Source organism: Ptychodera flava, chromosome 2, assembly GCF_041260155.1.
Source record: "Ptychodera flava strain L36383 chromosome 2, AS_Pfla_20210202, whole genome shotgun sequence".
Taxonomy (NCBI): domain Eukaryota; kingdom Metazoa; phylum Hemichordata; class Enteropneusta; family Ptychoderidae; genus Ptychodera; species Ptychodera flava.
In genome coordinates, this window is record NC_091929.1 from 24,371,949 (window position 1) to 24,395,139 (window position 23,191).

The following is a 23,191-nucleotide window of genomic DNA, read 5'->3' on the forward strand; positions in this document are numbered from 1 at the left end:
TGAAGAGCGGCAACAAAACACGTCTTGGCGGCCGGATCAGCGCCCTCAACTTGCCTAAACCTTCATTTGTCGAATTCTGAAAATGAAGGTTCATATCGCTGGGGCTATTTTAATTTTATTTTTTCGATATATGACAAGACATGGCAATGCTACATAAACAAAACACTCAGCAAACTTACAGTTAATGCTCTTTCCAGGAAAGATCGAGAGAGAGGTGTGGTCAATTTAACTTCATTAATTTTATAGACTAAATACATCGTATAACGCAGGTCAAATTGAAGATACATCGACGCCATCTTTAATTATTGTGTGTTGGTTTTGGACAGCAAACGAAGACTTTCGTCATTCTGACCAAATGTGGAAACATTCAGAGATTTGAACTACATGATAAATTCCAGACGACAAGTAAAAGGTTAAAATTTTTTTTAAAGTCCTCTTCCATTCTATGCTGAAATTTGTAGGAAAATTTGAAGGATAAAATCACTCAACCATTTGATGACCGACCCATGGTAATTGTAATTTGTTCAAATTACAAGTTGTTACCTCCAAAACACCTATTTTTTGGATCGTATTCTTCAAATCAACTCACAGTAAACTACTGTAACGCCCTTCGTTTTTAGCGATTTTATCTCGAAACGCCACCCTTGTGGCCAAAAGGTGTGAAGGTTGCTTCAGGATCGTACGAGAAAGAGATAGGAGATAGTGCGATACATTTAATTAATTGTTGGTTAAAAATTCAATGACAACAATCGAGAATGGGATATTTCATGGTGTGATCTTGTTCAATCATTAGAAACAATCAGAGACTTGGGCGAAAATCTTAAGACTGGAGAAAAAATTTTCACTTGATGACCTTCGTATGATGATGATAATTTTGAAGTTATTTACGTTTAGTAAAGGTATATAAATTTTTATACTGGTCAAAACATTTCAAGATCATGTTAGTTCTTACAAAACCTTACAAATCTATGTCTGATTGGTTTTGCATGCAGGTCTCTAGGGATGACTCAATTCAGATTGTTGAAAATATGTTCAAACTTGCATACCTACAATTTGGGGGAAGTTTTCTATTATGGTAATACAAAGGTTTTCTCTAGACTGTAGAGCTATATGAATGTTAGTAATCAGACAATGTGCACCACTATCAGTCACAGCCAGCACTGATGTATGTTGTTTATCACAGGTTTGACTTTCACATCCCCACAAATGATATACACCATATCCAGAAATTTGCTTGAGATATTTAAATATTTTCCATCTTCATCGGCATTCCCTAACTTGACAAACCAGAAACACTTATTGTCAGTGGAGCTATATCTAGTCCTAATGTAGTGAAATTGAAAGCAACTCCACACAGGTCACATTTATTACCCTGTCATTTCCTATATAAGGAACTCTCATTTTAAAAGCATCTTCACTTAAGGAGCTAGTGTTACTACCGTTACAGGGCATAATGTCTGTGAATTCAAAGTATAAATTGTTTTGGTCATAAAATTACCAACATGATATAAATGTGTAGTATAAAGGCAGCAGATCTTGATTAGTAAAAATTGAAAAGATAGCTTTCACAAAACCAGAGTAATTGAATTGTTGTTCTTGGAATCAGTTAATATATTTAAAGGTAAACAGTTCAAAAGTACCTGAATATTTAATTCATGCAAGTTTTTATTGTTGCTTTACTGTTTCCTCAAATATCTCAGTACATACTGAAGAATAAAGCAGAGAACTTCTTTTTCTCCATAGTTTACACCATCACTTGACATTCTGCAGGCACGCAGCAGATGTTTTCAGTACGTTATTGTATGTAGACCTAGGATTTCAATGAAATTGTAAATGGTTAAGTATTTTTAAGGATATTACAAACCTTAAAGTTTATATTACAAATGCAAAAATGTCTTTCGGCGATATGAGGAATTAATTCTTAAAATTCTCTTGGTGTCTACATCAAAGATGTTTAATAATCTTTCAAGGGAATGAGAGAATAAAAAATGGCCTACCTTAGTACATTACAGCCTTGAAACCCAAGAGAATGGCAAGATTAAGAATAAGAACATTGCCTTCACATGAAATGTAATAATATGAAAGGTCAAAACAGACATGATTATTCAACATATTGACTTTTCCTTTTTATATTTTCAGAAACTTAAACAGCTTACATCAGCTTTGTTGACGATGGATTGGCCAGCTGAAGACAAAAAGAAAGTCAGCAGTGTTTTGAAGGCAGAATACGTGTCATCAGAGGACAGTGACTTTGAAGATGGAAAACTCGTTGGCTACATTCACCGGCCCCTCTCTTGGGAGAGGAAGAAACTAAAGAAAACAAAGAAACAACTGATGACGGCTTATCTGGGAAGCCTATCTCAGAGACAGAGGCTGTTGAGGCTTCCAAGAAAGGACGGGCCTCCTTCACAACGGGAAATTCCTGAAAATCCAGAAGAATGGGCTGTCAGGCTTCCAAACAACACAACAGAAGTCGCTGGAAGTACAGTCAGCAGTCCTGGGTCATCAGGCAGTCACAAGAATTGATTATCACAAGGAATAGCGCTGGACTCTGACTACCTTTGTTAATTCAGTCAACACTGGACTCTTGCCACTTTATTCAAAAAACTTTTAGATTAACTTATTACTTCTCCTGACTACTTTTTTATTATGTCAGTCACCAACAACAACAACAACAACAACAACAACAACAACAACAACAACACACAACAACAAGTATTATTCAAACTTCTCTGTTGATAACTTGCTTTGAAAGTTTCAATGTAAGTCTCATCGGATAACCGGGTTTACAGTCACAAAAATGTGCAATCAAGCAGTTTGAATTTTTCAAAGAATAATTTAATTTTTGTAACAAAAGATTCATTATGGTACAGTTCCTTCTAAAAAACAATGCACATTCAATGCACATTCACCCCTCGAAATAGGGGTTTCAAGGGGTATGGAGCTAATAAAGTTATTTGCCATCTCGTAAGCTGTTTGCAATATGTGATTAGAGATAGCGAATTGGCGTCGTCTTGAACTTCTTTGAACATTGCACCCTAATTTTCACAGAATATGACCTATAAATATACTGCAAGCCATATGTTAGTTCAATTAATAAAAGTACGAACAAATTCCAATGTCCTGATATGATAATAATGTTGTCAAGGTTTACACGAGACTGAGATTGTGAACCTTCACTGTACAATTACCTTGGCATAAAGTAGTACAGGCCAAGCTATTTGTATCTGAAGTTGTTGACTAAGCATTATTTAATGTCTGATTATATCTGATATAACTACTTTAGATTGCATATTATTAGTGCAGAAAGAGCCCAAGAAAGTGCACTGTTTTTTAGATGCAAGCGTCCACTCATGTATTTTTCAAAACATTTTATCAGTCATTGAGAATGTTTATGCAAGTGACATTATATTTACATCAGAGAGATGCAATTTGTGATGAAATCAACAGTAGTAGGAAAAACTTCCTATCCATGATAAACATTTTACACCATTATTCGAAAATAGCTACAGGGAGGGAAAACCCCCCTCCCTGTAGCTCCTACTACATATCCATAGCAACGGCCATTGACACATAAATGGATTGCACAAGCATAACGCAGTGAGTCATAGACCACTGTTACTGTGTAAGCGGATTGTGCAAGTCCCCTTCAGAGTCTGGGTGACCTATATATGACTCAGTGGGGGAATTCCCTATCGGAACCATTACGGCAGGGGGTATTGCAACATTCACGCGAATAAGTATTGCAACAGAGACCATTGGTCCTCATTTTCCATGCTACCCTGATGGAGACACATTCTAACTCTTCTGGCTGTGATGTAAGTATACGAATTCTGGAAGAATGCTACACCCCTAAGGAACCATCCTTCTAGCCACATATAAGTATACATAATTTTTATTATTATCCTACGAGTCCCTACAGAGTGTCTTCAGAATTCTGTGGACCCTGCTGTGTCTTGTGCAATACTGCTATAGACGTAGGAGACCCTTTTAACATGGCGTTGAATATTTCCTCCATGACAACGATTCAAATTTATCATTGATAACAAGAGTTCGTTTACTCACATGAGTCGACGCACACCAGCCAATATCACATGCTCCGACTAGTAGAAATGTACAGAAGTCAAATACCTTTAGCGAACTGCACCCTTTATTCCGGAACGCTGATCCCAACACTTTAGAACTGGATGTAACATCAACACTGTAAGCTTTTACATATCTCAAAAATTTCGTGAAGTCAGTAACTCCATCAAAACTTGGTAGAGATCTATAAACTCCGTAAAAACTGATAAACTAATAAGGCTGCGACCAAAAGGTCGACGCCATGCTTCTAGCCTCAATGTCAATAAACTAGCCTCATATGGCCGATGGGGGCGCAAACTCAAACGCGAGTAAATTTGGTTGAGGCGTCCTTACACCAGCCCTTAAATTGTCCATAAAACAAATGGCAATTTTCTCCTAACGACAGTCCTTTGATGCCTCACATAAATTTGAACTCTGAAATTACAAAACAAGTTCAAAAAAACCCCACAAAAGTTCAAAAATTTCAAACTCGATCTTTGAAAATCTTCATCTCACTTCATATCAACCATGCCCAGACCTCTTCTTGGTCAAACCATGCTGCCAAGCATGGCATGCATCCCTCTGAAAACTCCATCCATCATCATGGACTGGCTTCAGGCAATCACATATACTGTCCACTAACTGAGATCTCCATATCACATAGGAAAACTCAACTCGTAAGTTCACTCATCCAGGCACTGGTAGAATATAAATAAGTGTTAACACTGTGATAGTTCCAATCTGCTTCCAATAACACGCAAAGTTTGTCACATGGTCTTTCTAAAATACTGTTCTTTGTCTTCACCATTACTCTTCTTACCAAACCTTTCCCATCTGGCATAATTTTGATGACTCTACCTAATTGCCATACATTCTTGCTGTATTCTCATCCTTGACTAAGACTACATCTCCAACTTCCAAGTTCCTCTTCACCTTGAACCACTTCTGTCTTTCCTGCAGGGAAGGTAAATATCCTTTATCCAATGCTTCCAAAACAAGTCGGACAGGTATTGTACCGTACTTGCTTCCATCTGTGAACTGCATAGATGTCATTCCTTTCAAATGGACCAGGTGAAAGTGCTGCTCCTTTCATATTTAACAAAATGCTGGGAGTCAATGCGTCTAGATCCTTACGTCATCTAAGACTTTGTGATTGGATGGCAGTTAATTGTGTGCTCGACTTCAAACAAAAAATGTTCGTAGACTCTCATCTGTTAGTTGCTTCTGTTTCACTTAAGACAGTATAAGTTGCCGTACTGTACAAATCTGCCTTTCCCACACTCCACCACAGTGTGAACAATAAGGCGGATTAGATTTGCACTCCATTTAATCTTGTAACAAGTTGTCTTGGATCTTCTGTTGATTACACTTGTCAATTTCCTCCTTTGAGTATTCGTCTTGCAGCTACTAAATTATTGCCATTGTCAGATCTTATCATCTTCACTGGCCCTCTCCTTGCGATAAATCTTCTCAGAGCATTTATGAAGGAGTCTGTACTCAGAGAATCTGCAACTTCAATGTGAACTGCCCTGACTGCAAGACATGTAAATATGACGCCATATCTCTTCACTGATGATCTCTTCATCTTCACTTCAATTGGACCAAAGTAATCAACTCCAACATTTGTAAATGGTGGTTGATGTGGCTGTACTCGGTCAGCTGGCAAATCAGCCATCTTCTGTTCGCCTAGTTTGGCCACTGGCGTCTGCAGATCACACACTTGCTCACTATACTTCTTGCCGCTGAATTAGCATTCAGAATCCAATAACGTTCACGCAGTTTGGATAAAATGTAGTGCCTTCCAAAATGCTGATTCTTCTCATGAATTTCATGCAATATCAACTCTGATACACGTGACTTCTTTGGCAAAATCACTGGATGTTTTGACTCCTCAGACAACATAGACAGAGTAAGTCGTCTACCAACACGTAACAAACTATCCTTTCCGAAAATTGGATCCAATCTGTAAATGTGGCTTCCTCTGGGAATCCCAACTTTGCTGCCGTAATTTCCTTTTGTGCCTTCAAGATCTCTATTTCTCTGGAAAATGCGCTTTGTTGGACATATCTAATGATGGCATGCTCCGCCTGTTCCAGATCTTTCACTGTCAATCCTGGTGGCTTATCTTGATCGCAGTCTGTTTCACGCTTCGAACATCTTGAAAGCTCCTTGATGAATCTTTGAATCCATGCCACTGATCTTCTCAGTCGATACCAACTGGAGTAATGTTCTATTAGACCTTGAATGAAGTCTTGTGATTCACTTGCCTCTACGGTGAGTGCCTTGGTGTTTTTCTTTAGCTCTGGATCACCTGGGTCAAGTTGACCATGGATGTTACCATCCCTTGACCACTTACTCTGTGCAGTCCATAGAAAGTCTGGACCCTGCAGCCAACGTTTGTTGCCAAGAAATGCATCAATAGTTTGACCTCGTGAACACTCATCTGCTGGGTTGTCTTTGCTGTTTATGTATGCCCAACTTGATGGTTCTGATCCTTCACGAATCACTGCTATTCGATTTGCCACGAAAGTATGAAATCTTGTGGTTTCATTATTTATATACCGCAACACTGTTTTGCTGTCGGTCCAGAAAACGATCACTGACTTCTAGATGCAACTCCTTTCTGAGTAACCTATCCATGCGCACAGCTACCGTAGCTGCCGTCAACTCTATGCGATGAATTGTTATTTGCTTCAATGGCGCCACCCTAGCCTTGGCCATCAGAAAGGCACAGTGAATGTTGTCGTTCTTGTCAATCATCCTAATGTATGACACAGCTCCGTACCCAGACTCGCTTCCATCGGAGAAGTGATGTAACTGTATGGAATCTGTATCACCATATTCCTCAGGCTTGATACACCTACGGACCATAAAGTGCTCTTCTAACAATGGTAGATATCTCATCCAATCTTCCAATCGTTTGCGTTGTTTACTGGGTATCTCATCGTCCCAGTCCAATTTTGCCTTGCAAAGCTCTTGGAGTATTATCTTGCGTGGTAAGAGGGCAGGAGCTTCCATGCCTAAAGGGTCGTAGACTGAACTCACAACTCCCAAAATACCTCGCCTGGTTACCGGTTTATCTTTGACTCTGTTCTTAAAACCAAGGACGTCTGCTTGCACGTTCCACTGCATGCCCAAGGCTTGTTCTGAGGGCAAACTGTCTCTCTGTAAATCCAAACGTTTCACTTCTTTGGCTCGCTCCTCTTCTGGTATTGTCTCCAAAACAGAACAATCATTGCTGATCCTTTTTGTCAGTCTGAATCTGCCTTTGTTGCATGTGTCTATCAGCCTTTTGGCCTAAACCTGTCCTGTCTTGTTTGGAACCGCCTTTAACATGTCATCGACATAAAAGTTGTTATCGATGGTATCCTTATGTTAGGGTCACAAGACTTGTCTGCACATTTTCTCAAGGCATAGTTGGCGCAGCTTGGTGATGACTGGGCCCCAAAAATGTGAACTTTCATCCGATATTCTGCTGGAGGTGCATTCACGTTGCCATTTGGCCACCAAAGGAAATGCTGGTAATCTTGATCTTCATTCGGCACTCTGACCTGTGAAAACGCTTTAATATCCGACATCAGTGCTATTCGATCCTGCCGAAATCTCACCAATACTCCAAACAAGGAGTTCGTCAAATCAGGACCTTGTAACAACTCTTTGTTCAGTGAAGTTCCTCTATACTCAGCACTACAATCAAAGACGACTCTTATTTTATGCTTCTGAGGGTGGTAAACTCCGTGATGAAGAAGATTATATACCACTTCTTTCCATCATGGCCCTGTAACGCAGACTGTGGCATCCTCTCAGCATAGCCCTTTTTCCACTATACCTTCAATAAATGTCCGCATACTCACAAACCGTTTCTTCAACTGGTTCAATCTGTATTCTGCAACCGTTCTGTTGTCTGGCAACATAACATTGTCCTTTCGAAATGCTAGTGGTACCTGGTAATGTCCTCATGGTACTCTGTTTCTGTATCCATCATTTTCATGAATCTTTGGTCTTCTATTGAGTCTTCAGGTTTATCATCGATAGTGAGCTCACTGAACTCGCTGTTGAAATAATCCATCAGCTGCTGGTCAACTGCTGGTCCTACCTGTATTCTGTTCACAACAGCCTGGTTTATATCATCGTCTGCCATGCCAGCCTTCGTAAAGGATCTATTTAGGGAGCCTTCAGTAATTACAAGGGGGGTGGGCCGGGGGAATTTCGCGAACACCTGTACCGTTAAATGTGACCCTCCCCCCAATCCTCCTGTCTAAAACGTGACCCTCCCCCTTGTCCGACATTCTAAAACTTGACCCTCCCCCCACCACTGCGGTATTCTCCCCCGGATATAATTAAAAAGTATCAGCTAATTTACATAACAATTGGTTCAATTGTTATGTTAGGGACAAATTACAGAGGGGAGGGCTGGTGTTTTTGGAGGGACAGTCGCAATTTATCACGCAAGAATTTTTGAAGAGATATGGTATTTCATACAGTTTAGGGAGGGTCACCATATTTTGTGCAACTATAAGAAGGCAAGATGTAGCTGATTTAGTGCTTCATCCAAAAATATCAAATCATAATACATGGAGTCTATCAGGAAAATTATTGACAATTTACCCCCACAAAACATGCTATATCTGTATTTTATATATGTTTGATAATGTATTTAAATGTACTTTGCTTGAATAGGGAAGTAAAATGTGCATTTGTGTACAAGAAATTGATTTCTGAATTTCATCTAAAAAGTTGGTTCACTATCCATGGTGTTTATGATGAAATTATGAATAGTTTTTCCAATACAAAAATAGGTAAATCTTTGCATTTGTGTACTCTTGATTATTGATATTAATTTGCTTGATTAGACTAAAGTGGTTACAAGTCCATGCTTGTGCAAGAAATTTGATTTTGGAATTTCACCAAATGTCATTCAATACACTATGCATTGGGGTATATGATGAAACTATGAATAATTTTTTTTCAGTACAAAATTAGATAAATCTGTGCATTTATGCATGCTTGATTATTTAGATTATTGTTCTTGATTAGACTACAGTGGTTACAGTCTATGGTTGTGCAAGAAATATGATTTCGGAATTTCACCAAAATGTCCATACACTATGCATTGGGGTCTATGATAAGACTATGAATATTTTTTTTTCAGTACAAAATTAGATAAATATGTGCATTTATGCATGCTTGATTATTCACATTATTGTTCTTGATAAGACTAGAGTGGTTACAAGTCCATGCTTGAGCAAGAAATTTGATTTTGGAATTTCACCAAAATGTCAATTCACTATGCATTGGGGTCTATGATGAAACTGTGAATAATTTTTTTTCAGTACAAAATTAGATAAATCTGTGCATTTATGTATGCTTGATTATTTAGATTATTGTTCTTGATTAGACTAGAGTGGTTACAAGTCTATGCTTGTGTAAGAAATTTGATTTTGGAATTTTCACCAAAATGTCAATTCACTATGCATGGCGGTCTATAAGTGTGTGCGTATTTTGTTGGTGATTTCCTATTCAGGAAATATCACATGGACAATCAAAGTTTTAGCCATAATATCAGCTTCTGTCAAAAGTGACCTTCCCCAATTAGGTTTATAAAAGTGACCCTCCCCTTGAACTGTTTTCTAAAAAGTGACCCTCCCCCCAATTCCCCGGCCCAACCCCACCTGTAATTATGAAGGCTCCCTTTACAACCCAGCCTAGGTGAGTGCGAACAGCCAATGGTCCCATGTCCTTGACTATTAATCACTTCCCATGGTTCGAAGGCATCTGGCACGTTGTTCCCTATCAACAGACCAATTTCTGCGTCAATACTTGGCAGATGTACTCTTTCTAGATATGGATAACTCTTAATGTCAGCCTGGGTTAAGATGTCATCCTTGACACAGGAATTTTGCTCTGGGTATATGCTGGCGGAAGCCTAATCAAGCTATTTTCCTCCAGGTCAGTGACCTCAAGGCCTTTGATGATATGGCTATCAACCGTTTTGTTCCCTGTAATGGTATGCAGATTTACTTTAGTCTTCTTTCCACCAACATTCAGCTGTTGTCTGACTTTGTCTGTACAAAATGCAGTGTCACTTCCAATGCCAAAAATGCATATGTCTGAACACTTAGTCCTGTAGCTTTACATCTCAATTAAACTGGTATTACCAATGGTTTATAAGTATGCTGTTTTGGCTTTAGGGTTTGGCATGTAGCATCAACCATCCTTACTGTTGTCGTTACGGCCTGCTCATTTTCAGCACTACTGTAAGGATAATGCAATACAGTGGGATGTTTCCTTCCACATGTCTCACATGTCAACTTGTTTGTGCAATCCTTAACAAGGTGTTTTGAATATCTGAGACAGCCATAGCCACACAGGCCCTTGGATCTCAACAGCTGTTTCTTGTCCTTGTAGGATTTTTCAGCAAAGATCTTGCAATTCTGTATTTTATGATCGGTATCCATGTAGCATGAACATTAACATTATCGCTGGTCTTCGGTTCTGTCAGCAGTTTTGTTTCTGTACTTACAGCCAATGTAGTACGTTTCTTGACATTCTCCTTCTTGGCAGACTTTGCAACCACCTTGTCATTTGTTGAAGTATTGGTCAGGTCACCAAATAGCTCTTGACTTGCTATCTTGGCTTCCCTGTTCACAAATCCACCAAGTCCTTGAAACATACTGCTCTGCTCTGTAGTATATCAAATGTCTTTGTACGCCATCATTACTAAAGCTTTTATGGCAACTTGTAAACCAACATCTGCAGGTTCCTGTTGTGGTCCAGCTTTCTCAGATGTGGCTCTCCTTTCATGGCATTGTCACATTTTGTCAAGAACAAAGCGTACTCCTTTAGAGCAGATTTATCTTCAGATTCACTTCAGGCCAGACTTCAGCTTGTTTAGTTTAAGCTTTTGCCATCACACATGGATTCCCATACTCATCCTCTAACAATTTTCTTGCATGTTCATAGCCTTCCTTTGGGTTTAAGTGTATACAGCTGCTTACAATCTCTTTCGGTCTGCCTTCTGTAAACTGTTCAAGATAATAGAGACGGTCATCTGGTGCCGCAGTGTTCACTTCTATAACATGTCGAAATGCACGGATAAAAGCCTTATACTTTAAAGGATCACCATTGAAAGACTCTATCTTCTGTGGTGGGAGTGCTGCGCGTTTATTGTGCTCTATCAAAAGTTTTGTTACAACATAGATGTTATGATCACTGTTGAAAGCACTTTCATAATAGTTTACTCTCGATGTTGGTTCAGGATTCTGTCCAACTGCCCCACTGTCATTAATCTGTAGATTTGCATCATTTCTGTGCATACCGGTATTTTCATTGTAGCCACTTGCCCCTTGCACGGTATTGTTGACTGGACTTGCACTGGTTTCGTCAACACCAGCCTTACTGTCACAGAAATATTATCTTCAGGTTTCAGAGTTTCTGCCAACATTTTCTCATGAAGACCATTTTCCATGAGCAATGCATTCATTTTCTGCATAAATTCATCATTAGCAGTCATACGAGGCAATAACCAGCTGTTATAATCTGTTTGACTTTCATCCTGATTGAGTACACGACAGTATTGCTGATCAACATGTCCCAAGTTTTCATATGCTGTTCTGAGCTCTTCTTATTTGGTCTGTACTAATACTCCATTTACTTTATCCTTCGATAATTCTGTTATCTGATTAATCAGACCTGTTACTCTGCCATACACACCCGATCTGGTAACCTTTAATCTATTTCGTTCGTCTTCTTTAAATCTTTCAGTCTAAACAGAGACACATTTTTCATTGACTGTGTTTGCCGCAAACAGCTGTTTACTTTCTTGTGCTATCGCTCCTTTGATTTCCGCATTAGTATTCAATGTTGTAGACATTGCCAAGCTCTCATTTGTGAACTGTGACATCAGCAAGTACCCCAGAATACAGAAATACACATCGTGTCTGCCACGCATGAGAACAAAAGCGATAATTCTCAGTAAAATCAAAAACAGAAACTGCCTTATATTCCGGTATGTTCCTCGAAGCAGCCTTCTTGTCAGCAGTGTCGCTGATTTCGTTGATTTTATCATTGGCTGACTTGATCGTGTTGTCGATTCGTTTGTTGTTTTCTGTGACGTGAGGAGACAAGCGTGAGCATCTAGCGACTGATGAAATCTGCTGATGATGTCATGAATATTTTATTATGGTGAAAGTGGCCATCGACGCGTCGCGACTTGCAGTGGCGCTGCACTTGATAATCTTAGTCGGGTGGTTACCGTATAACTGGAACAGCTGATCGTTTGCTGAGACGATCAAAAGGCGTCAAGTGCACCTCCGATTAAAGTAGTAAAGTAAACTATGCATACTAATAGACGGGGCCCACAACGTCGTTTCAGGCCCAAACGACACTCTGAGCCCCATCAAGTTCTGTGTGGGTGCAGGGCTGTCATGATATATGGCAGGATCTTTCATCGGCACAACTTTCCAATAATACAATTTTGAATAATTCTCGGCCCTTTTCTTCATACCCTTTAAAAATTCTGTAACACAGGAGAGGCCCATGATTGTTCTTTTATGGTAATTTTTTTGCTCGTTTCATAAGGGGCTGCCTAGCAGGGATGGCCATCGCTCTATCATTACATATGAAAGACAAATTGGAATGTGCAGGCCGGTGTCCTTCTCAATTACCACCTCAGTATCTGCAAACACGACGTAGGGACAAACCACCTTCTTCCGATGTCCTTCAAATTGACACACTTCCTTAGGAAAAATTGGCTGAGCGATGTCTGTCCCACAGTACACATGGTGTATTTCCAATTCTTCTGTTGATGCATAACCTCACTCACAACCTATACAAATACACTTTTGCCTGTGCTTATTCTTACGATTATTATTAGAATTAAAAAGACGATTTAATTTAGTTATTGGTAGAGAGTGGCCCCTTTGGGATGCGATGTCGCCTTCACCAACTATCGGTAAGATATTGGCTATCTGTGCTGCGTCTCCCAGTTTGGAACGGGTACTGGTCCCACCATATAACACAGTTATGCCGGACGGGTTGGGATCATTTGCGTGAATACACCATACTTGTAACTTCGTGCCCGGATTTTTCTGCTCAAAGCGCTTAAAGGGCCTAAGACATAATTTCAAACGTTTTTATTTTTTCCCTTCAAAAAGTCAGCTAGGGGACCTGTCTATGGATTGTATATTGTGTCAGTTCTGAAAGATGTGCCTGAAGGGCGAAATTTGACTCCTTTTCTTGCCTGGTGATCAGGGGGCCTCTTCACGCCCGAGCCAGGCAGCGGTATTTGCATATTGACCAACAGGTACAATTGACGTCATTTGTACCATCTACTGTCACAAAAGTGTATTTAGCGGTCCTTGCATAAATTAGACGACAAAGAAAGTCAGCTATATAAACAGTGCTCACAGACGCCCAGTAAACACTGGCAAGGAAACCCCACCGGCGGTCCAGCTGCAAGGACTTATCAAGTTGCTTCCAATGAGGACAGTGTTGACCAGAATTCAGAAAGTGATTTTGAGGGGAATTAGCTTGAAGACAAATAGGCAACCCCAGGCATCTGGGACGAGTGCTTACAAATCCGAACTCAGATTCTGACTCTGAAGAACAAAGCGCGAGTGGACAAAGCAATAGAATGCCTGGGACAGATTTGAAAGTACGATGAGGCTACGTTTAATTTCTTTGTATGAAATAAGACTGTATCAGGCTCAGTTTGATTTTTCATGGTTGAATTAATTTTATAAAAAGTGGAGCAATCCCGCCCCTGAGTGTTTCGATTCAATGCATTGCATATTGTAGCCACAGTACAGTACACTCAGTGACAGTTTTCGGACAACCTCAGTTTTTCGGACATTCAATCACTTGTTCGTCGACTCACTTCCTTCCATAATGATAGCGTTTTACAAGTTGTGTGACATCATATTACGTGAAGTGACACTGCTGTCCCGTTTTAGATAGTTTGTTTAGTAGAAGCTGTTTCGGCTATACAAATTTGGCAAAGTTAGCCAGACCATACGATAAAAGATGCCGAAAGTAACACACAGAGACAGCCCATAAGTCTGGTAGGTAAGCCCCAAACAAGTACAAAATATGGTTATGTCCTCGATTAAACATAACTATTTATCACGAATATTTACATTCAGTTTTTTAAACACATTGAAAATGAAAATTGGGGTTCTGAAGTTTAAAATTATCAACATTTAGCCCCTAATCACTTTCCAAATACGACGTCCGATTACTGCGATAGCAGTCCAATTACTACGCACTCAACACAGGTCAAACATTTTGCAACTTGACCCATAAATACCATGTCCTTCGTGTTAACAGTTTGAGGATAAACACAAAAAAGTTTCAAAAGGTAAATAAGAATTTGTAGTGCTCGTCATTTATGAAACGGCATTGGGGGAATTTCACTACCCTTTTCCGAAAACTATCACTCTGAGTGTAGCTGAATTGGACCGTCGACCTTTGACAGAACTATCATTTCCTTGGAGCACTAGACAAATGATGCAATCGACCCATGTTCCCGTGCATTTTCAGAGCAAATGAGCCCTGCAAAAATTGATGTGTTAGGCCTATTTTGTACATGTTTTGATGAAGAAAAACAAGAAAGCTTTCACCGCATTGTCAGGTCGCCATTTTGAATTGCTGTCTTCACCGTTCACTATTCTCGACCGCGGGTCATCCAGGTATTTGCAGTTTTTTACGTCATTTTTGCGTCACAGCACCGTGAAGGGGTTCGGATTTTTCAACCACCAAAACAATATTCTCAGTTTCAATATACATAAATGACATAACATTTAGTTTTGCTTTTTTCCACACAATTTCTGTACATTCGCTCTTCTGTATCGTCTGATCTCTCATTCACCTCGCTCGTATGCGTTTTACCTACTGAAGTCATTCTGCGGTCGAGAATTGTGTAGAGATGGGAAGCTTCCTGCCGCACAAATGTTTCCCGATGAATGAGAATGTGACATCGACTGTCATCCTTCTTGTAATGTTATTTCCATATTTGCACGAAAGCACAGTACACACCTAATCACATAGCCTGACAAGTCATTGTAATTTACTCGATTGGCAGGGCCATTGCCGTATGCGCATGTGCCCATTGGTGATCTCCTGAAAAGACCATGTCACTGTAGCAAACTAAACAATAAACTTACAATGTTCTCCCATGCGTTGCATGCTGGGTGTACGTTCTGAGCAAAGAACGCCCTTCCCTCACACCCTTACGGACATGAGACTGCGAAGGTGTGAAAGACTGTTTGCCATATTAAGATTAGTCGTCGGCTCACCTTCGGAAAGCCGAAAAAAGTCGAAGGAATTGGGCTAGGGTACACGCCCACCTGGAACTTTAACTTTCATTTTATCTGGACAAGGGGGCGATACACAATGCAAGACAGTGACGTAAGCTAACTTCAAGACCCAAAGAGTGATTATATGTTTTGTTATATGGAGCATGTCATACGGCCTTTAAACACGGTCTGATCGGCGGGCCTAGAAATGGTATTCCATCCCAACAGTAATCGGCACTAACAAGGTGTATGTACGCCAGTGCTTTCTTACCTGGCCACATTTCTTTTTACAAAACTCGGTGTCACCTAACTTTATACTTGCCACGACTGCGTATTGGAAGCTCTTCTACCTACCGCCAGGTAGAATCAGATCGCTCACACATTTCTTATTTTTTAACCATTCAGGCAGTTTGACCCTGCTGCCGGCCCCCAGTGGAACTTCTACTAGTTTTACTTCAAAATTAAGTATCTCCTCAAGAACGAGACCAGAACCCTCAACATTTTCAGTTTTATCAAGCATATGGTCGTAGCGTCCTATTAATTGTTGTCTCACATCTGATTCCGATCCTTCTACCTCTTTTGTGTATGTACCATCATAGTTAGCATAGTATGTACGAGTTTGTATACTTTGATCTTTTGGATTTTTTAATTTGACTTCCATTTCTGCTAAAACAGAGTACATCTTTTTTACTTCTGCCATGCCTTCGATGTCGATCGTGGTGATGTCCTCGACCCGCTTGACTTCAGGAAATTCTTTTTGTAAAACTACCCCTCGAATGCTTTTTGTAAGCGACGCCGCTTTTTATGGAAATAGGTCGTAAGTTTGCGTTCCAAAAGGACACCCTCCTCTGCATATTCTTTATTAATACATGTCTAAGATCATTGAAATCTACCCTCCGTTTTTACCAAAGGGGTTTTCTAGAGCCAATCCTTGGCCTGAAGAAATTGTTATATCTGAGTGAGTCATGGTGTATGCGTAGTTATGAGTGTCTAGGTTCCTATTTAAATCAAGGTAGCCCGCTTATCTTATATTCATTCACGACTGGTTCCAGTGTACTGCCCTATATATATCCTAGGAAAATTTTAAAAGAAAATATTCTATGATAGGTTATCAAAAATCAACTATAATATCTTTGTCGGCATTTATTTGTTTATATATCTCACCTAATTTTTCTAAGTCGACTCCTTCTTCCTCGTCCTCATGTTGAATTTCTGTTTCATAAGGTTCAACACAAAATAACCTGTCTATTGCGAAAGAAAGACTAATCATACGGGAACGCTTAAATAGGCGCGGTTTAAATGCCAACAATTCTATCTTACAACCTTTTCTAATATTACGCGGTACAATAGCAGGATTTTCTCTGGCTGGTAATCGGCTCACTGTTTTAAAGCCACAGTAGATTTCTTGAGCTATATCAATGTATGTTGCGAAAATGGAAGTGTGATTTCTCCCTCCTCTTTTAAACCGAAATTAAAAATATTTAACTGTCTGTGTGTCGCTCCCTCGCTTCTGATACACTTTAGAAGGATCGTAAAATAATTCTAGAGCATTTTTGGAGTGAGAGACCAGGCTTGCAGCAAAAGTTTTAGCGGTGCTTGCATAAATACTTTCACAGAAGCTCCGGTATACTATCAGATCAGTAAACTTTTGAAGACTCAGTCGCCAAGATACACATATTTCATTGCATGTGGTGGGAGCTTTGGAACCATATTTAGGTCCGATTGGAAAAACCACTTCTAATTCTAGATTGTGTATCAGATCTACATATTCTCCAAACCTGAATTTGCTGCCTCTATTACTAATTTCACCACTTTCCAGTATTTGTATTACATCTGAAATAGAAAGGATTGCCATTGTCTTACCGTAATTTATCTTTACAAAAATAATTTTAAAAAAATTCTATGATATTGATATCACAAAATGGCATTTATATTCATAAATGGACCAACTGGAAGTGGTAAGAGTTATGATGCAGTAAATTTGGCAGTACAATTCTATGACAGGCCGGAGGCGACTCACGTACCAGAATTCGACGCCACTTTTCTAGCACCATTGCTTACTTTTATCATGGGAAAGTGGAGAGTGCCGATTTTCTTTGGGTCAATCTTGACGGATGTGGCTAGCTGGTAGGGTACACTTACCCATTCCGGACACCTGGTACCACTACTATTTCGTGTTCAAGATGACCCCATTGCCTTTGTCATTTTCAGTATGTTCCTTGGACCTGGTAAATTTCTTAGTTACCTCGAATGATAACCATTATTGGACCTGATTTGATGTCTATCAGAACCAGTTTATAGAACATACTCTTCGTTTCAGTGTGAGGCCCTATTGGAATGAGCTGACGAAAAAATAGATTACATCATTTGTGACTCAAGCATAGTTCAACATCTGACTTTTTCATGAATCCGAGGTGATTCCATGCGGTGGCAAGAAAAAAAGATCGTTTCAAGGGCATTTGACGATTTACACAGTTTCATTATCATATTCAAAGACACATCTTGGGAATATTGCAGGTGAAGTATTCTGACTCGAGCCAGACCATATGAAATAACCGAGTCCGCCTTAAAAGAACTGGAAAACGTACATAAGCAGTTCCTACCCACTTTCTTAGAAATTTGTGATGACTACAGACTTCCATGTTTGATAATTAGTGAGCCACTTACGTCTTCCCTTCTCAAGAATATACTTAATCCAATAATTGATACAGAAACAGTCGGCCCAGTAGATTTTCCACGGGCTTTTGACTTTGGAATTGCCTGGGGCAGCTGCCATAGTGGTAGTGGCAGCCAGGGATTTTTGATAGATGATGGGTGGAAGGAGGAGGAACTTGAAAAAGCTTGCTATCCACCGGACCAAGAACAACTAGAACAACCTAAGGTGTCACTCAAGAACCTACACAAACTTCTTAATGCTTGTGAAACAGTGTGTATTTATAATGCTCCGTTTGACTTACAGGCACTTGGGATGGTGCTGACAGACCAAAACTGTGGAGTTACTTGTATATGGCTCTTGTCAGTTATCTACATTATACTTCAACCAGAACTTATCGATAACGCTGAACAAGGGGGTTCGAAAGAACGGACCATGGCAACAAGAGAAGTCCTTTGAAGATCTTGCAAACTTAATATGTGAAGGATCCGACGTACCACCTAATCCACATTCCGGCCGCATGGATGCAATAAGTGAACACTACTTACGACAATACATGATAAATATTTGGCCAGGTGGATGGGATAAAAAATAATTTTTTTTCAAGAAATTAAGACTTGCTTGGTGGTACTTATTGAATAACTTTCATAATTACTTGCGTAAGTACTAACGTAAGTACTAGTGTAAGCACTAGCGTAAGTACTTCGTAGTTCTAATAACATTTTCCTCTGGCTCCCAACTATTGAAACTTTCTGGATAACCTTTCCATTTTATCAGGTAGTATTTCTTTCCTCTCACTTTTTTCGTCTTCAGAATTCATTCTACTCTGTACAGCTTGGCTTTGCCAGCTCCGCAGTGACACTCTGCAGTTCATCAGAATAGAAAGTGCCGAGTATTTCCTCTCCATTCAGATCTTTTATCTTGTAAATTGGCGGCGTTCCCAGTCCAGCTGCGTAGACAACTTTTGTAACTATAAACACCTCCTCTGTCCAGTTTGGTAAATATCCTTTCCTGAAAGTGGTCTTGTATTTTGTAATTCGGACCCTTTCTCCGGGCTTGAACTAGGGGTAGCGCCCACGGCCTCCAACTCAGGACTGTAAAGTGTATAAAATGCCTGCCAATCATTGTCCTCTGTTACGTCGACTGGTTTCATTTTGATACTTCCATGTACAGTGTTGTTGTAGTTCTCGAGAAGTTGTGGTAGAATAGAGAGCCATTCACGTGTTTGTTTGTATGTGAAGTATTTCCACATCATAGTCTTCAATTACGATTGAATCGTTCCACAACACTAGCTTTTTATCACTAAATGTGTGAAACCAGTGAATGCCTGACTCCTCCAACCATTTCTGCATTTTCCGGTTAGTAAATTCCCGCCCCTCATCTGTCTGGAGTTTGTCAGGCTGCCTCCCACTTTTCTTAATTATGTGTTTCAGCGATTCAGCGTGTCATCGGCCATTTTCGACCGTATTGGCATGGCCCAAGCATATTTACTGAGCACATCGATTACTGTCAGCATGTATCGAATGTTGTTTGTGAATGATGCTGGCATCTCCACAAGATCCACTTCCCACTCGGAGTCTATCGATATACGAAGTGCGCTGGCCCCTTCGGAATGCCCCCGTGCTACTCCGGTTTATGTAGATTATAAGTTAGCTGAGTTTGCAACCAGTCCTGCACCTCTTTCTTGGACACTTTCAGTCCGGCAGCATGCGCTGCCTCATATAATTTTTGTACACCTCCCAAACCAGTTCTCGGGTTGTAATATAGTTTTCTTAGAGTACCTTCGTCGGAGTGTTTGGCAGAGCCTTCAGGTTTATCGATGAAGCCATGATTAGCTATATTATACTGTGACAGGGTTTTGTGGAATGTTAATTTAAGTGCATATTTGATTTGGAATAATTTCTGTTTAAAGATTTCCAGATATACTCATTTACGTAATAAATAAAAAGTGCCAAACATTCCGACGTTGGTGGCGCCACATACTCATTTACGTAATGAATAAAAAGTGCCAAACATTCCGACATTGGTGGCGCCCTATTCGTGTATATATATATAGGGTTTCCACGTGTCAACCCTTAGCCTTGCCCACCATTTTGTGTCTTGTAGGTGAGTCACTTTTGTACTCTTGTAATCCGACTTTGTCAGGTATGTAATCTTTGCCATCCGAAGATTTTGACACTGAGCATTTGTACATTGAACATTCATCTTTAGGACTATGTAGTTTTATTTCATTTTGATAAGTAATTTCTGTGTTTCTGAGTTATTTGAAAATGTGTGGCAATGTCAGCCATGTGCATGTGTATTACTTGGACAGTATACTTTCACCGTGCCACACCTCAGTTACTTTATTAGTTTGTGATAGTTAAACTTAGCCTTGCCCACCATTTTGTGTCTTGTAGTGTTTTGGTGGCCGTCTGTAATAAATATAATGTATCACAGCTGACCACCACAATTACGAACTCTGTGTGTGTTTTTCAAGACGCCCATCTCAACGCAATTCCCAGCTTGCACCCTCAACCTGAATGCTTGTTGGCGACCTTCACAAATGGTGACCTCGACGTGATTGTGGTCATGTGTTTTTTGTCCGAAGCCCTTTTGAGCCTGGAATGTGTTCCTGTTCTTATTGCATATGGTGACTGTTTCCTGAGCTGATGGGAGTGCTTCAAGGACGACTGCAGAAGCTGTCAAGACCTTACTGTTCATCGTTGATGTGTACGTGTGGGTAGAAGTTGGGCAGTGGCTGTTCAAGAACTGTGATGTAAACATTATGATTTGAACTTTGAAATTTTGATGTATTGTCTGTCCTTTTGGAGATGACTTTTGTGGATTGATTTGAACAAAATATTGAAACCTTTTCAAAGTCTTATTAATCGACCATGCTTTACAATTGTTACTTTGAATATCTGAGTAGAAATTTGCATATTAACAATGATGTCATGTGTTGACTGTAACGATGTTGTACGTTGATTATTGACATATACTTGTCATTTTTGTTTATTTGCATCAACAAAAACAAACTTTTGAGTACTTTTGCTTGTGTATAATTTTTTGTAAATATTTATTCATTTCAATTTGTACTGCTACTTTTTGAATGTTGCAGAAGTTACTGTTGCTTTAAATTTTGGTCACTGTCTGTTGGTGTAGACACGTGTATATCCCTACACCTTTAGAGTAAATACACTTGCTTGCTTTGACATGCTCTAGGTCTGGGATCCATGAATATTACCATTTAAATTGACATTTTGATAACACCATTACTTTTGTTTAATTATCAAGTTTAAATGATTAATTTTTGATTGATTGAATATTTTTGAATATATGTATTTAATATTTTCGTATTTACATTTGTTTACATATTTGATATCTGATAAGTATTGATTCAATGTTTGGATATTTTTTGTATTATTTCATATTGGCTGTATCCTGATTTTTGATTGCCTTTATTGATTTTTTGAAACCGAGTCGAGTTTTCTAGATTCTCATTGTCTAGGTTAAAACCATACTGTGTAGTTTTGAATGTATTGAGTTGTATTTATAGAATTCTTTGAAATTATTTCTTTATTTGCACATATTGATTGGGAAGTGCAGGTACTACTGAAAGCTTTGTGTATTTGCTTTCCCAGATTTTTTCCCTTTTGTGAATTTTGATCTGAAGTTATTGTTATTTATCACGTTGCAGATTATATATCCCTGATTACAAAAAAAATATGGCACTGGTGGTAGTCCTAGAACTAACATAAACCAGACCGTATATGAATCTGGGAGTATGCCAACTGCTGTGAGAGTTGAAAGTCTATCGCCATTGCCAACTGAAAGTCAGTTTACTACTATGCAACAACCACTTCAACCCACAAACAATGTCAGCCCCCTCCTGATATTAAACTACCTTCTTTAGGAGCGGTATCAAAGCATAGTAAACAACCACTACAAACTGATGCGATGAGTGGTCCCCAGTTAACCACACCACAGAAACCAGCATCAGTTTTTTTTCTGAAAGCAATGTCCCTGTTGGTATACATAGCACCCAGACCACAATGATCAGCAATATTAAAGGTGGTACACCTCCAGTAGGGAGTCAACCACAAAGCCGTAATTATCCCAAAGGTTCTGTCCAGCAACCTAGTATGCAACAACCAATGGCAAGAACTCTGGTGGCTCACCGACCAACTACTTTATCAGGTGCTGTTCCTCAACCACAGGTTGCTCAATTTGCTACTGTACCTCAAGCCAGCATGACTTCATCACATCAGATTCGAAATGTGCCTTTATTCACTGAGGTCCAGAGTGTAAAATTGTGATTGAAGACTGGATAAGGGACATGCAATATTTACTGAATGCTGGAGCTACACCTGTACATTTACAATTTATGACTGTTGTACGAAATTTGGGAGGAGAGGCTAGGAAACTGATTCTGAACTTGCCAGTCAGTGAACAAACCCCAAAACAGGCTTTTGAAGAATTACGTGCCGAATATGGGGATGTCCAGTCACTAGATCCCATGGCAGATTTTTATTCACGGTTTCAACAACCAAAGGAGTCTCCCTGTTCATATGCAATTTTACTTGAAGCTATACTGCGTTGCATTGACGAAAAGCAGAATGGAGGATACCCATTTCCTGATCGAGACTACTGTCTTACCCAGCAATTCATGAGAAGTCTACAGGATGATATGGTGTATAATCGCCTCTACCCTATGCAGCCATGGCGCCTAGTTTTAGTGAATTGCGAAGACAGCTTCGATGTCTGCAGGTGAAAGCAAAGCCACTCAATCTGTGAAGCCCAAGAAAGCACATAGTCAACCTTTGCTCATCTCAGATAGTAATAAGGACGCAGTGAAGGACAAATGGAGACAAGATGACATGCATACAACCCAGTTTAATGAACTGACTACATTACTGAAAGAACAAGGGAAGAAAATGCTTGATCTTGAACAGAGGTTGGAAGCCATGACAGCTAGGTTGAATGAAAGCTCATCATCTCAAGTCAGAAATGGCCAACCTTCTTATGGAAATCACCCCAGCCGTCAACAAAATAAAGGCCCCATTATCTGCTTTAGATGTGGAAAGGAAGGTCACATCAGTAGAAAGTGTCGTGCTGTCATTGGACAAGAATAATCAAAAACTTCATAAACGAATAGAGCCTGTGACATAGGGGCAGGCCACAGGCGAGAAAAGGAATACTA

General features: G+C 39.6%; 1 protein-coding gene across 1 annotated transcript in view; it reads right to left on the reverse strand.

Moving 5' to 3' along the window:
* The window catches only part of LOC139117472 (uncharacterized), a 316,985-nt gene that overhangs the window by 131,024 nt on the left and 162,770 nt on the right, over window positions 1-23,191 (reverse strand). The gene's annotated exons all lie outside the window — the stretch shown is intronic.